The sequence below is a fragment of the Echiichthys vipera genome, assembly GCF_963691815.1.
Source record: "Echiichthys vipera genome assembly, chromosome: 1".
In the NCBI taxonomy this organism is placed as follows: domain Eukaryota; kingdom Metazoa; phylum Chordata; class Actinopteri; order Perciformes; family Trachinidae; genus Echiichthys; species Echiichthys vipera.
In genome coordinates, this window is record NC_139826.1 from 40,761,717 (window position 1) to 40,777,262 (window position 15,546).

Sequence of the window (15,546 nt, forward strand, 5' to 3'; positions counted from 1 at the left end):
ATTTTTAAAGATTATTTCACATGAAAACTGGGAAATATTTTAAAATATCCAAAATAAATGAACAAAACAAGCAAAAACAATAAATAATATGGACTTTTTTTGATGAAAAATGCATTTGAATAAAAACAAAACAACCAAAACAGTGAATAAATTGGACGTTTACTAAATCGCACTTCAATAAATCTAAAACATTCGGCTCAGACGTGAACAGTAACAGGCAAAACTGCCAGTAAAGACCTTTGTTAACAGCTTTCATTCTTTAATTGCCTCACAGCAAGAGGGTTCCTGGTTCAAATCCCGGCTTGGGCTTTAATTCTTCTTCAAATCTGCAGAAGCAACGGTGCAGCGTGCACACAGTGAAGCTGCAGCAGCCACGCGTTACAGACATTCATTCATCTTCAGCCTCTTGTCCCTGTCGGGGTCGTGGGGGGCTGGAGCCGATCCCAGCTGACATCGGGCGTGAGGCGGGGTCCACCCTGGACAGGACGCCAGTCTATCACAGGACACATAGAGACGAACAGAGACAGACAACCATTCACACCTACGGGTGATTTAGAGTCATCAATGAACCCAACACCTGCACGTCTTTGGACTGTGGGAGGAAACCGGAGAACCCGGAGAAAACCCACGCAGACACGGGGACAACATGCAAACTCCACACAGAAGGGCCCCAGCCGGGATTCAAACCAGGAACCCTCTTGTTGTGAGGCGACAGTGCTGACCACCACACAACCATGTTGTACGGTCTATAGGGATTCAGACCTTTACCTCATGAAGAGCGCCCCTGTCTGAGGCCGTACGGTCTACAGGGATTCAAACCTTTACCTCATGAAGAGCGCCCCTGTCTGAGGCTGTACGGTCTACATGGATTCAAACCTTTACCTCATGAAGAGCGCCCCTGTCTGAGGCCGTACGGTCTACAGGGATTCAAACCTTTACCTCATGACAGCTCTCATCCAATCACATCAGACTGGAGGGAGACGCCAACGCAGTGGTGGAAGCTCGTTCGATCCCGGGACTTTGACACATTCAGGTTAAACCTAACGTGCTGTTTCAGCCGTCCACTGTTACATTATGGTATTTAAGTGCCCTTGAGCAGTGCTTTTGCTCTCACGTTGCTCCGGTGGATCTGTGCAGCATAAGTGACTTAAAGGACTGAAGTGCAGCTCCACCTAACGGGGCACTTCCCCCGACATCCCACTCTGCCTCATAAAGCAAATCCCGGCTGAGCTGCGGAGCATCATTGAGAGCGATTAAGCTGCAAACAGGCGAGCAGAGCAAACATCAGAGCGCCGGAGACGAGAGGGCTGCGGGCGAGAGGCGAGACTGAGGAGCAGCAGGAGCTCCATTCTTCCTCCAAATTGGCAGAACAGGGGGACGGTTTCTGCTCCCCCCCCCCCCCCCGTCAGACCCAGTCAATAGATTCACAGTTGTTTGGAAAACGCCTCCACGGCGCCTGAAGGATCAGCGCCATCCCACGCACAGACGGCTGCAGGAGGGTCTCACATACATTACCCGTCCTTATCAGCTCTAATGAGAGACACTCCGCTCTGGCAGCGGTCCCCCGTCACACATTCACCCTCATCCACTCTCTGCTCTCAGGCTTTAAACTGCGTCTAATGAGGGAAACATAGACTCCCAGTGCACCGCGGAGAGCAGGATGGATGTGTCCCAGTGCAGCGTAACATCTTTAACGGGTCGGTTCAACATCACTAACAGAGACGGTGGTGATTCACGCTGCTGGACTCAAGTGCAGGGTTTCAGGGCGCACTCACACTGTCCTTCCGCACCACGATCTGGGCTTTAGGGTACTTGCCCCCCCCCTCCCTCTCCCCCCGCGCCCCAGCCCCGTTTGTACTCACACTACCTGGGCCTCGGAGAATGCTTCTTGCTGCCTATACGTCATCACGCCGTAACACGTCACACGCATTGATGACGTCATGGCGATGCATGGCTTTGTTTCCAGATCTTTCCGTAGACCTCTGAGTTTTTGTGCGTCTTGTCGACTGTTTTTGAATCTTTTCATTGACCAAATCTGCAGTAAACACTCCACCTCCGCATCACACCAACGTGAACCTTTCACCGCCATTGTTTTAAACGTTCGTGCATGGTCCCTCCTTTTTTCTATGTCCCAACAGGCGGACATACCGCTACCGCCGTAGGCCTCGTGCTCGTGCTCGTGCTCGTACACGTGCGCACGCTCGTGCTCGTACATGTGCAAACGTGCTTTTCTAAAGCCCACCTCTCCCAAACGGGCCGTGGACGGCCAGCTGTCCGCAGTTATGCGCGGAGCGGGTGCACTCACACTGCTTAAACGTACTAGGCTTTAGCTGAAAAAACGGTTTTGGCCCGGTACAGAAGGACACTGTGAGTGCGCCCTCAGACTCATTTCAGGACACGTACAGACTGAGGGCGCTTTCACACCAGACTTATTTAGCCCGGCTGACTCATGGTTGAGTGTGTTTCCTCATTGGCTGAGGTTCGTTTGTGCAAGTGGGAGCACAATGATCGTACTGGGTCAGACCAGATGAGGACCCAATAAGAGGGCGGAGACCTGGTGGAAGAGGTGGTCCCGGCCCGCTTACAAACAAGCTCTAGTGTGGGATCGACTGATATGAATTTTTTAGGGTCGACACCGATACTTTGTCTTTCACCTTTAGCCGATGAACGATACGGACTGAAGATTTTTTAGAGCAACTGTCGGGAGCTGAGGAGCTTCCTGCAGGTGAACAAACGTTTATTAATAAACATAAATGTTACTGCGCGGATAAACGCGGAGGCGAAGGTCAGTGATGAGCAGTAAAAGGTCTGATTACCCAGAATCCTCGGCCCGTGCTCCCAGCAGCCCCTGCTCTGCTCCCATCATGCTCCAGTGCTGCGGAGGGTCCAGGGGCTGCTGACATCACAGGATGTGACATCACAGAGTCTGTACAGAGACGCGACAGGCTCAGTGATGATGACATCACACACAACCAATCAGCACGGAGGCTGAGGAGGCGGGGCCTGATCTCCAGTTTTCAACCTGAGACCTTTAGAACCACCTCCTGTGACGCTCTTATTGTGGCGGGGCCTCCTTCGGAGCTGATTCTACGTTTGTTCCTTCAATTTACATCATAAAAAATTACACAATGATGAAACAAATGTTACGAGTCTCAGTGTTCAAAAAAGGAACATTTTTTTAATTTAAAAAAGGAATACAGAGCCGCCCGTGGACGCCTGTCTATAAATAACGACAGGAACTAACTATGGATGAACGCAGCAGCCTGCATCGGCCGATCTGATACACCTTGACCAACCCAGCTCCTGTAGGCAGATATGTAATGACGTCATGATTAAGTCCCTCCCCTGTCACCACGACGACAACAACAAACGATGTAAAAACAGAGGACTAACGTCGAAATCAACCCTGCAGTTGTCTCTCCGTTGTGACATCAATTGAACAAATGTGAATCAATTGGGGGGGGGGGGGGGGTGCAATGGCTGCTGTCACTCTGTTTACATCAGCATGGCAATTCTGACCAATGGGAGAGAAGTTCAGGAACTACGATACTGCACCCGCCCCAGACACATCTGACCAATGAGTGAAGTGTGTTTTTTGTCCCAAACCTTTATTGAGGGGGCGGGGAAATATACATATATACAGTATATGCATATGTCGACCAGGAAAAACCATGGTCGGGGGAGGGTCCTACTAAAAGCAATGCCCAGTGTTGTATGATGAGATAAACAACAGAAATACATCTTCAGTAATTGGTTCAATGAGCAACAGCAGCAGCAGCCGGGGCGAACGAGTCCTTAAGTCCGTTGGTCGTAAACGTGTCAGGATGTGACAGAACCTCTGCAGACAGGCTGGGATCCGTCAGGGTGGACCACACCTGTTTCAAACTTCTTTCCAGCCATTTTGCAGCACACTTTAACATCCTGCAGCCTGTTTTTGTTCTCACAGGTAAGTAAGACTTGCCGGCACACAGAGGACGAGAAAAGGACTGACCACAGAAGTGTTGTCGACATTCAAACCCTGGAGCTTGTTGTGTTGTGTTCAAATACAGATGCTGAAGTGCATCAACGCGGGGTTCAAAGGCTCAATAACAGCGCCAGGATGTTTGTACTGTTCTGCTGCACACAGCCATTAATCACCACAGGAGACGGGAACGTAGGATCCGTCCTGAAATCTATATTCAGCTCCTTCGTTTTGGACACTGAGCCCCCCCCACACACACACACACAGGGCCATGATTGAGACACCAATCATCTGCAGTCTTAATGACGTGACCCCTCACATGTCGGCTTTGGCACTGAACAAATACGAGAGGGGAGGACGCACCCCTCCCCTGTGGTCATCCAGTAAAGGAGGCATGTTGTGCTCCATCAGCACATCAGACCAGGATCAACGTTGTGGATACTCTGTAATCTTTCTGCTAAAACCATAAACTTTATAAAAACAGTCGTAGCGTCTCCGTCAGGTCCGTTCTCTCAACTTGATCCGATCGTCCTCACCTACGGGAGTCTCCATCTTGTCAGACTTTGACTCCGCCTCATTTCCTCTGACCAAAATAGGGCATGTATGTGACGTTGGGGGGAGGGGCTTAGTCCATCTGGCTGACGTTTACCTCGGAGGAGAAGTGAGGGCCAGAGGCTGGCTGTCACTCAAGAGGCCACGCCCCTAATTATTCATACACTTTATCTGGCTGATGTTTACCGAAGTCGCCAAACTAGCACCAACGCCGAGGAGAAGACAGAAGACACTACTAGATAAACAGGAGTGAGCGCCAATGTTGAGGGAGCACCATGCCCATAGACTGTGAAACACCGACCCTCACGGCCCAAATCCTCCCACTGCTCCACCTTAGCATCGAGTGCATGTGCCAAACCTGCAGAGGGATCATCTCATGCACGTAGTTTGGCCCCATCCACCACGATGCAAGTGGGGTTTTGAATTTGACAGCAATGTGTCACAAGAGAAACAATTCTCCAGTGACATCACTCATACCAAACACGTGACACGTTTAAACGCTGACACACCAACGACTGAAGGTACAGGGCAGAATACACACCGCGGCACATTCACTTCATAAACAATCCGACACTTTCCAGACCGCATAAAACAAAACAGCACGTCTGTCTCCACAGGCTGTTCGACAGTGATGGAGCATCCTGTCCTGTGTGTGTGTGTGTGTGTGTGTGTGTGTGTGTGTGTGTGTGTGTGTGTGTGTGTGTGTGTGTGTGTCTGTGTGTGTGTGTGTGTGATGGCAGACAGGAGGAGACTTGACAGGAGAGGTGAGCTGCACCAGAGGGGGTTCGCTGAATGGCAAAACAAACAGTCCAGGTACTTATTAAGGATTTAATCAACGTTCTACATCTGATATGAACATAAAATCTGACTACACTTAACGGTCACCTTTAGTTGTCTGAACTTAACCGTCACCTTTAGAGACTAAACTTAACCGTCTCCTGGCGGTGAAAGGTTCACGTTGGTGTGATGCGGAGGTGGAGTGTTTACTGCAGATTTGGTCGATGAAAAGATTCAAAAACAGTCGACAAGACGCACAAAAACTCTGAGGTCTACGGAAAGATTTGGAAACAAAGCCACGCATCGCCATGACGTCATCAATGCGTGTGACGTGTTACGGCGTGATGACGTATAGGCAGCAAGAAGCATTCTCCGAGGCCCAGGTAGTGTGAGTACAAACGGGCCTGGAGGGGGGGACAAGGACCCTAAAGCAGGGGGCACGGGACGGAGGCACAGTGGGAGGGCGCCCTTAAAAACCCTCATTCACCCACTAATTCAGCAGCGTCTGCCTCAGTGAGCAGATCATCCAGAAGCACCAGTGACGCTGAAAACACAACTCAACCACAGACGTGCAGATGAAACAGGAACGGTGAACTTACAGGAGTGAGTCTTCTTCACAGCCGCCGACGAATCTGCAACACAGGAAACAGGTCGACTGGTTATTTCAGCTCTGATCAGGAGGAAAGTGTCTGCAGGTGATCAACAACACTTTGTGTCTTCTTCACCATGTCCTGTTCATCCAGTCGCTCTCAGGTTAAACTCGGACTTTGACTCTTAAAACTGGGAAATTGAGTAAAACATAAGGTTTCCATATACCCCCCCCTCTGCCTGATGTTCCCCGGCTGTCGCTCACACGAGGGGCGGGTCACACGGAGAGGTCGGGAAACTACGAGAGTCTCTCAGAGTGTCATGAGTCCGAACGTGTCGGGTGTTTTGGGGGAAATGTTGACACAGAGCGGCAGAGTGACGCAGCCCGTCTTTGGCTGCTCTCCAGGAGGCTACGGGGGGCCGAGGGGGGGCCACGGGGGGATGTGGGGGGCCGCGGGGGGCCGCAGACGCTCCCGGGCCAAAATCTGTCTGTGCCACAATGACTCGCTCCTCTGGTGACACTCCGCTCGTTCGGCCCATCTGGACGAGGTCACGGTGTGTGTTTGTGTGTCTGTGTGTGTGTGTGTGTGTTTGTTTGTTTCTGTGTGTTTTTGTGTGTGTGTGTTTGGGTATGTGCGAGTGTTTGTCTGTGTGTGTGTACATATATGTGTGTGCATGTGTGTGTGTGTGTGTGTGCGTGTGTGTGTGTGTGCGTGCGTCTGTGTTTGTGCGTCTACATGTGTGTGTGTTTGTGTGCGTCTACATGTGTGTGCGTGTGTGTGTGTTTGTGTTTGTGTGTGTGTGTGTGTATGTATGTTTGTGTGTGTGTGTGTGTGTGTGTGTGTGTGTATGTGTGTGTTTGTGTTTGTGTGTGTGTGTGTGTGTGCGTGTGTGATCACAATCGTGGAACACGTGCGTCCATCTGTGGACTGTGTGTTTCTGAATATCAACACTGACAGCAGCAGGAAAGAGGTGGAGGCTGTTACTGTGGCAACCAGGTCTCACCTTAGGACGAGGCGGAGTGTGTGTGCGTGTGTGTGTGTGTGTGTGTGTGTGTGTGTCTAATGTGATGGCAGTTTAACACCTGAATAAATGCCCGAGTCACCTTTAGTGAACAGGTGACGTATGACATTAACACGGAGGCTGCAGCTGCACAGTTCATCCAGAGAGACTCGGAGTCATGATAACGTCTTAAACATGACGAAAATAAACATTTAAAGTCCCCAGAAATTAAATGACGTCACAAACACAATGTTAGCAAATACAAATCAAATGTGTCCGAGCTTAAATGGGACCAACGAGGCTCCGATCGCCACCCGCCCAATAATGCGGAACTTGATTTTAATGCTCTGCATGAGGAACACAATGAGCAAAGTATCACTTTAATCTCTCTTTGGATTCAAGTTAAGTAAAGTAAAGCACGTTTGCACGTGTACGAGCACGAGCGTGCGCACGTGTACGAGCACGAGGCCTACGGCGGTTCTGAGGTCATTTCCTGTGCGCCTGTTGGGACGTAGAAAAAAGAAGGAGGGACCATGCGCGGACATTTCAAACAATGGCGGTGAAAGGTTCACGTTGGTGTGATGCGGAGGTGGAGTGTTTACTGCAGATTTGGTCGATGAAAAGATTCAAAAACAGTCGACAAGACGCACAAAAACTCCGAGGTCTACGGAAAGATCTGGAAACAAAGCCACGCATCGCCATGACGTCATCAATGCGTGTGACGTGTTACGGCGTGATGACGTATAGGCAGCAAGAAGCATTCTCCGAGGCCCAGGTAGTGTGAGTACAAACGGGCCTGGAGGGGGGGACAAGGACCCTAAAGCACGGGGCACGGGACGGAGGCACAGTGGGAGTTACTCTTTTGACAGTAAAGGTTAAAGACCCCTGGTTTATATCATGTGTCTGCCCTCGCTGAGTCGCTCCTGATCAAAGGTGCTTCCTGTCAGATGATTCGGAGTAAACACGGAGCGCTCGGCGAGGTGCACACAACAACCGCTCGTGCTCCAGAAGAACCGGTTCAAAACAAATGATCTCGTTGATTTAAAAGATCATCGAACGACGACCTGGAAAACAACTTGATTCAGCGCGGCTGCAAAAACGACTCATCAGCAGAAAACACTCGCTCTCTGTTTCCATGTTCAGCGACGTTGTTTATCACACACACACACACACACACACACACACACACACTTCATATTTCAAAGACACGGTAACAGGCGCTGTCATGGCGCACCTACGAGGCTTCATCCTGGAATCTGGGCCAGAGTAGAATATTCATTAGCTTTGCCCTTTTCAACTCCAGGCTGCAGGAGGAGGAGACGCCGGGTTAGAGAGGCCGTCAGCGAGAGGCAGGAAATGATGTAACACCACAACAACCTGAGGTGGAGAGGAACTACGTCGCACCTGCACCTGAACTCCAACCACGAGTTCACCAGAGGACTGGGCCGGGCCCTGAGGAGGCCCACCGTGAACACTTTGATGGGCTCTGAGAGGACCATGGTCCTCATGGAGGGCCAGAGAGTCCTACCAAAGAGGACTCTAGAGACCGGGTATGAGTACAAGTACCCGGACCTCAGCCCTGAAACAGTCTCGTCTACAAAGACATGTTTTTAATGGAACAAGAGCTTTCACACTGTGACTAAAGGCATCAACCAATCACGTTGTGTTGTATACTTTACAAAAACAACACAGACGCTCCATAGTCCTAAACGTTACTCCTTTAACCTCGACAGGGGGGACGCATACCAGATTCACTTTTACCGTCCTTTCCTTTCACAATAAAAGCTCTAGACCAGGGTTGGGCAATTAGCCTTAGACTCAGGTGTGTTAGGGGTAGGGAGAAACCTGAAACATGCAGGACAGTGGCTCCAGGAGCAGAGAGAAACCTAAAACATGCAGGACAGTGGCTCCAGGAGCAGAGAGAAACCTAAATATGCAGGACAGTGGCTCCAGGAGCAGAGAGAAACCTAAAACATGCAGGACAGTGGCTCCAGGAGCAGAGAGAAACCTAAAACATGCAGGACAGTGGCTCCAGGAGCAGAGAGAAACTAAAACATGCAGGACAGTGGCTCCAGGAGCAGAGAGAAACCTAAAACATGCAGGACAGTGGCTCCAGGAGCAGAGAGAAACTAAAACATGCAGGACAGTGGCTCCAGGAGCAGAGAGAAACCTAAAACATGCAGGACAGTGGCTCCAGGAGCAGAGAGAAACCTAAAACATGCAGGACAGAGGCTCCAGGAGCAGAGAGAAACCTAAAACATGCAGGACAGTGGCTCTCCAGGACCTGAAGTGCCCACCCCTGGTCTGGACATATCCAGAGCATTTCCATAAACCAAATCTTGAGACTCACTCGGCTAAACTCCTTCACCCCTAACTCATTTTCCCCGCTGACTCAAATACTGTCGGACTGCAGGTTCATGTGAACAGCGTTCGACTGCATCTGTCTGTAACGTCTTCACTGGAGCTGCTCGTGATTTACTCAGTGACCCCCTCCTCATCTTCCTCCTCCTCTTCAGTGAGCTTTAGACGCTCTGCCTCGGCCCCTCCTTCAGCCTGTCACTGCGGATCGCACACTGACACACTGACCCAGAACCTGCAGCTCGCTGCTGAAATATTCACGGCTTCACTGAGGAGAGGAGACGACTGACGGCCGGGGATTCACTCTGTGAGACACGAACAGTCTGGCTGCAGACGTGACGACAGAGGATGCATGTTCATAACCACTGGAAGAGAAATAAGACCCAGACGCATCTGTGTCTCCGGTCAAACACGTTTGGAGAGGAGATTCACTCTTAACCCCGACAGACTGAAACACCAAAGACACAACAGGACGCCATTCACTGTGAACGCCGGTGGGACGGTCACAACATCCACTGTTCGTTCATATCACGGTTTTGGGGTCACGGTTTTTGGGTTCGGTTCGATTCTAAAAATACCATGTATCAGATCTATAGCCTAGAAACTTTTTAATGACGTCGTGCAATCATGCAAACACTGCAATAATGAGTCAGCTTGTTTAGGGATTACTGTAACAACCTTAAATCAAAGTGAAGTGAGATTCTGAAACAGTAGGAGACACTTTGCTGCATTTATGCGTTTATATATTTATTTGGTAAAAAGGTAAAGACTTGTTCTTCTTCTAGGTAAGAATATAAACACTTTAACATGATCAACTCTTAGAAAAAAGGTAGAAAATAGGTTTTCTTTCACTAAAATACGACAAACAGCCGAACTGACTGAATAAAGGCTACATCAGTGACCAGACAGAAACAAACACAGCGGAGCTTAGCGAGCTGCCAAGAGGATTAAAAAAACCCACGAAGAAGAGCGTAGCGAGAGTGTGCAAAGCGGGAGCGTGCGTATGGTTATGGTTGTGCCTACAGGGAGAGTGTGGTGCAAAAGCCAATCACATCGGAAAATGATTCCGACAACCAGAACGACCGTCAGAACAAGATAAAGAGGAGAGCTGGGAGGAGGCCTCGGGGAAGACCCAGGACCAGGTGGAGAGATTAGATCTCCACACTGGCCTGGGAACGCCTCAGGATCCCCCAGTTAGAGCTGGTTAATGTGGCCCGGGAAAGGGAAGTTTGGGGTCCCCTGCTGGAGCTGCTGCCCCTGAGACCTGACCCCGGATAAGAGGCTGAAGATCAGATGACCGTCAGAACAAGGTAAAGATTTGGTTCAACTGGGGATTGAACCCAGGACCTTCTGCGTGTAAAGCAGATGTGATAACTACTACACTATGGAACCACTCAGACACATCATTGTCTGTTAATCATTATACATGTACTTCTAAATATGGTTCAAAACAGTTAAATATCTGCCTTCAGAGTCTCACAAGAACATGGAAGTGTTTTCAGGTCCCTCCGACATCACGATGAGTCGTCGGGGAAGGGTGGCATATATATATATATATATGTATGTATATGAGTGGATTAGTCGACTCTAAAGGACTTCACCTGGTCGACCAAGAAAATCCTTGATCGAGACAGCCCTACAAAACACACAGCGGTGCCATGAGGCTGTCCTGAAGTGGCCTGTTGTAATGGAAACGCAAACCCCTGCTGGTTGAGGCCGACAGACCGAGTCAAACCGAGTTGAGCCGAGCCAGGACTTTTCTATGCCAGAGCGTGCCGGGATTTGATGCGCTGAGACGTAGCGCTGAAAAGTAGCGCTGGAACGTAGCGCTGAGACGTAGCGCTGAGACGTAGCGCTGAGACGTAGCGCTGAGACGGATACGAAAAAGAACAGCTATGCATGCTCGCGCTACGCACGCTCCCGCTACGCACGTATGGCTATACATTTATGTCATCTAATGATAGTTTATATGAGTAATAGTAATAATAGCAAAGAACTGAACTACTGTACTCTGTTGTCTGGCAGTGAAGTGTCAATGTGAGGAATAAACTGTACAATCAGAGCTGATTGGACTCAATGAGCGCGTCAATGTATGAATCCACAGAAACAACACACCTGAACAGCTCTTTACATCAACCCGTATGATGTTGTTAGACTCAGCGCTGGGACTTTTGGTCAGTCGGGCGGCCAGTTCAAAACTTTGGTCCAGGCTGAAAAATTTCAAATACTGGACGCTTCAAAAACAGTGGAGATGACTATAGACTTCAGAAAGAGCACAGCCCCACCCTCCCCCATCATCCTGTGTGACTCTCCAGTGGACACTGTGGAGTCCTTCCGCTTCCTGGGAACCATCATCTCCCAGGATCTCAGGTGGGAGCCAAACATCAGCTCCCTCATCAAGAAGGCTCAGCAGAGGATGTACTTCCTGAGGCAGCTGAAGAAGTTCAATCTACCGCAGACAACGCTGGTCCACTTCTACACCGCCATCATCGAGTCCATCCTCACCTCCTCCATCACCGTCTGGTACGCTGCTGCCTCCGCCAAGGACAGGCGCAGACTGCAGCGTATCATACGTTCTGCAGAAAAGGTGATTGGCTGCTACCTCCCTTCTCTCCCAGAACTCTACTCTTCCAGGACCCTGAGGAGAGCGAGGAGGATAGCTGCTGATCCCTCCCGCCCTGGACACTACCTGTTTGAACCCCTCCCCTCTGGTCGGAGGACCAAAACCTCCCGCCACAGGAACAGTTTCTTCCCCTCTGCCATCAGGCTCTGGATCTCTGTTAAAGACACTTAACGGTCATTCGTTATATTAACGACATCTGGAACTCATACGTTACCCAAATCACAGGTGTTATATTAACACCCCCCCCCCCCCCCCCCTTTTTTTTTTTTTCACTGGACACTTTAACCCACAAACTACCTCCTGCACTGGTCACACAAATACAGTCACTTATATTTCATGTATATAATTCAATGCCATACGTTTAGTTTTGCTTGTGTTCATGGTTATATTTATGTAGGCACCGTTAAATCAAGTCAAACTCCTTGCAATGAAAATTGTCTGGCAATAAACCTGATTCTGATTCTGATGGATTGCCATAAAACTTGATTCATGGTTAGCAGAAGATGACCTCGACTGACTTTGTAAAAACACAACTTCAAATGGCCTTTTGTAATGGAAACACTCCCCTGCTGGTTGAGGCGGACAGACCGATACAAACCCAGTTGAGCCGAGTCAGGACTTCTCTATGGAAACAAGTGTGAGTTCTCCTCATTGTACGGTTTGTTACTGTTCTGTACGGCTGCAGTATTTCCTCAGAGGACTTTCCTGATCTGTGCCTAAATCTTATCAAACATTGAGCATGCACTCAGTTCTGGGGCCCTTCTGTCATCCTGCTCGCCTCCATAATTCATCAGTCGAGCTGAGCAGAACTCAGCAACATAAGGAGACACACGAGGGACCTGGAAGCTGCTTCCCCGTAGGGTTGGACTGGGCCGGACGCCGTGGCGAAGAGAGAGAAGGCATTAAGAAGAAGAAGAAGCAGATGACGGGGTGAGAGGATCCCTCAGGGCTCTGATGGATGGAGGGAGAAACATTTGCTCACAACGAGCTGAGCCCCGAGGACACCGAAGAACGAGCTCTCTGGGTCGGAAGAGCAGCTCCAACTATCGTCTCCAGCTGAGCTCCTGTGTATCCGACGTATTTCTACTGTAGTGAATAACAATAGTGCACAAATGCTGTGTTTCATCTGTCTTCCCTTACACACACTAACACTCCCTGCTCATGTATTTTTTAGGCTCCTGTCTACTTTCGTTACGTGTCTCAGTTACTGGAAAGAGCAGCTCAGGTTGAACACGATGAATTTGTTTGAGACAAATATTCGAGTCGCTTGAGTCTTTTGAATATCACGGCCTCAAAAAACAACGTCAATCAAAGTCAAACAACTCTCTGAAGGCTTTTTACGGATGCAGAGAAACTATAAACTGTGTAAAACACGGTTGTAGTCTCCGTGACGTCACCTGTAGGTTTCTGAAGAGACAGAATGAAGATCAAGGGGCGTTCAGGGGCATTAAGGGGCGTTCAGGGGCGTTCAGGGGCCCCCTTAAATGTGATATAACCCCAATACACCACAGCCTAAAGTGAGCTATTGCTTATATGAAATGGACAGATTCCAATTCAAACAGTTTCTATTAACGATCCTCTGTAAAGCATCGTTCTCACAAAAAAACAGTAACAGCAGGAATTCCCAACCGCCTTGTAGAGACGGGTGAAAGCAGAGAGATAAAGAACTGTGTAAAGGAATAAGATGTCATCACTGTGATATACTGTGTGGTATTATATCACGGCTAACGACCAATCAGATTGCTTGATTTGAGCCATCCGTTAGATGAATTGATAGTTACGCCCCCATACAGTTGAACAGGAAAATAAGAGGCAAGTTTTTGGCAACAACAGAATGTCAAACCTTGTGTTGATGTGTTTTTGTGAGAAACACTAAAAATGTTGTGTTTTGTTTTCACAAACGACCTTTTAAATGTACAATATGTCATTTCCTGCCTGGTGATGTGGCGAAGCAGCGTGGGATCATGGGAGTTGTTGTCTTGTTCAGTCTCACCATGCAGAGATCTCCTCCCCTCCAAAATGAAGCAGTAAAATCCGAATTAAGCAGTTTCACGTTAGAATCTGTGTTTCTGTGGTGTTTAGCCCTTCTGTGTGCATGTTCTCCCCGTGTTTGCGTGGGTTTTCTCCGGGTTCTCCGGTTTCCTCCCACAGTCCAAAGACGTGCACGTGTTTGGTTAAGTCAGGGGTGTCAAACTGATCTAGTAGAGGGCCGTGTGGCTGCAGGTTTTCACTCCAACTAATCAAAAACACACCTGGTCCAACAAATCACCTGTGTGAAGACAGTTCAGGTGATTGAGTAAGTCGAGTCAGGTGTGTTCTTGCTTGGTTGGAATGAAAACCTGCAGCCACAGCGACTCTTTACTGGATCAGTTTGACATCGATGGGTTCATTGATGACTCTAAATCACCCGTAGGTGTGATGGTTGTCTGTCTCTGTTCGTCTCTATGTGTCCTGTGATAGACTGGCGTCCTGTCCAGGGTGGACCCCGCCTCACGCCCGATGTCAGCTGGGATCGGCTCCAGCCCCCCGCGACCCCGACAGGGACAAGAGGCTGAAGATGAATGAATGTTTGACTCATTGTTTGCTCAGATTGATTCTCTGATAACATCACACCCATCAGATCTCATGTATGGGTAAAAATGTGCCTTAAAAGTGGATAAAAAGTAAATTCACGAAGCTTCTGGCTGGTTGTGATGCTACAGGCGACCAAATGTAACAGTGTTAAATGAATAAAATGACCCATTTCCTGGTTGTTTGATCATTCGGGATGATGTAAATACACAGCTCAAATAAATAAATAACATGCGTTTAGTCCTTCATAGACATTTTAATGCATTTAATCTCTGTGACGACAGAAAGAGTGAGGTTTGGTCGTCTGGGCTGCAGCAGGTACGTGTGCTGTCGACGTCTACATTCTGTGTTTTCAGACTCTCTCAGCAGGCTGACACCAAAGACGGAGAGAGTGTGTCTTCCTCAGAGTCTCAGCAGAGATTACAGCTCCTGCGTGTTATAATTGTTCAGAGCGAGTCGCTCCTCGTACCAATTATAGCGCATTAGCAGCAGCCGCCAAAGTCATTTCATCGGCGCTCATCGGGGAGCTTTAAAACAAAAAAGGCAGAGAAGCCACCCTTCCTCTCCCTGCCTTCAGTCGCTCACAGCATCAAATGAACTGAGGGTTTAAGATGGTGGAGATAAAATGAGATTTAAGGATTAGACGGAGAGATGTGACTGAACTTTTGGTGACTTGCTTTAAAACGACAAGAGGAAGAGAGTCGCACTGCTGAGGACGGCAGAAGCTTCTACAGAAAAGCAGGAAAATGCTTAAATGAAACCACAGCAGAGAGAAAGGAAAACAGGTTCGATAGCATCAGAGGGCACATTTCCACTTCTAGATAACGTTATCTCCGTTGTACCTGCCCTCAGTGAGCGCTACGCTGAGATAACGCAGGAGCGCCTGTGTTGAATAATGTTTGAAGGAGGATTTGTTTCTGAGTCTGACGGCAAATATCCTCACCTATAAAAATTGTAATTCTCTCTTTATAGGGCATTACATGGAATTATACTTCACACAGCTGATGGACTCAAAAGAGACAAAAACAAAAGCACTGGATCCTACATTTCCCATAATGCACCCAACAGTGTTTGCTCTAAGGATGAACCCTGGGCGCCTCCCTAGGGAGGTGTT

At 48.9% G+C, this 15,546-nt stretch overlaps 1 protein-coding gene across 1 annotated transcript in view; it reads left to right on the forward strand.

Annotated features, from left to right (window-relative positions):
* Positions 1-15,546, forward strand: part of LOC310966441 (C-type isolectin Sp-CL4-like) — a 301,712-nt gene that overhangs the window by 95,913 nt on the left and 190,253 nt on the right. The gene's annotated exons all lie outside the window — the stretch shown is intronic.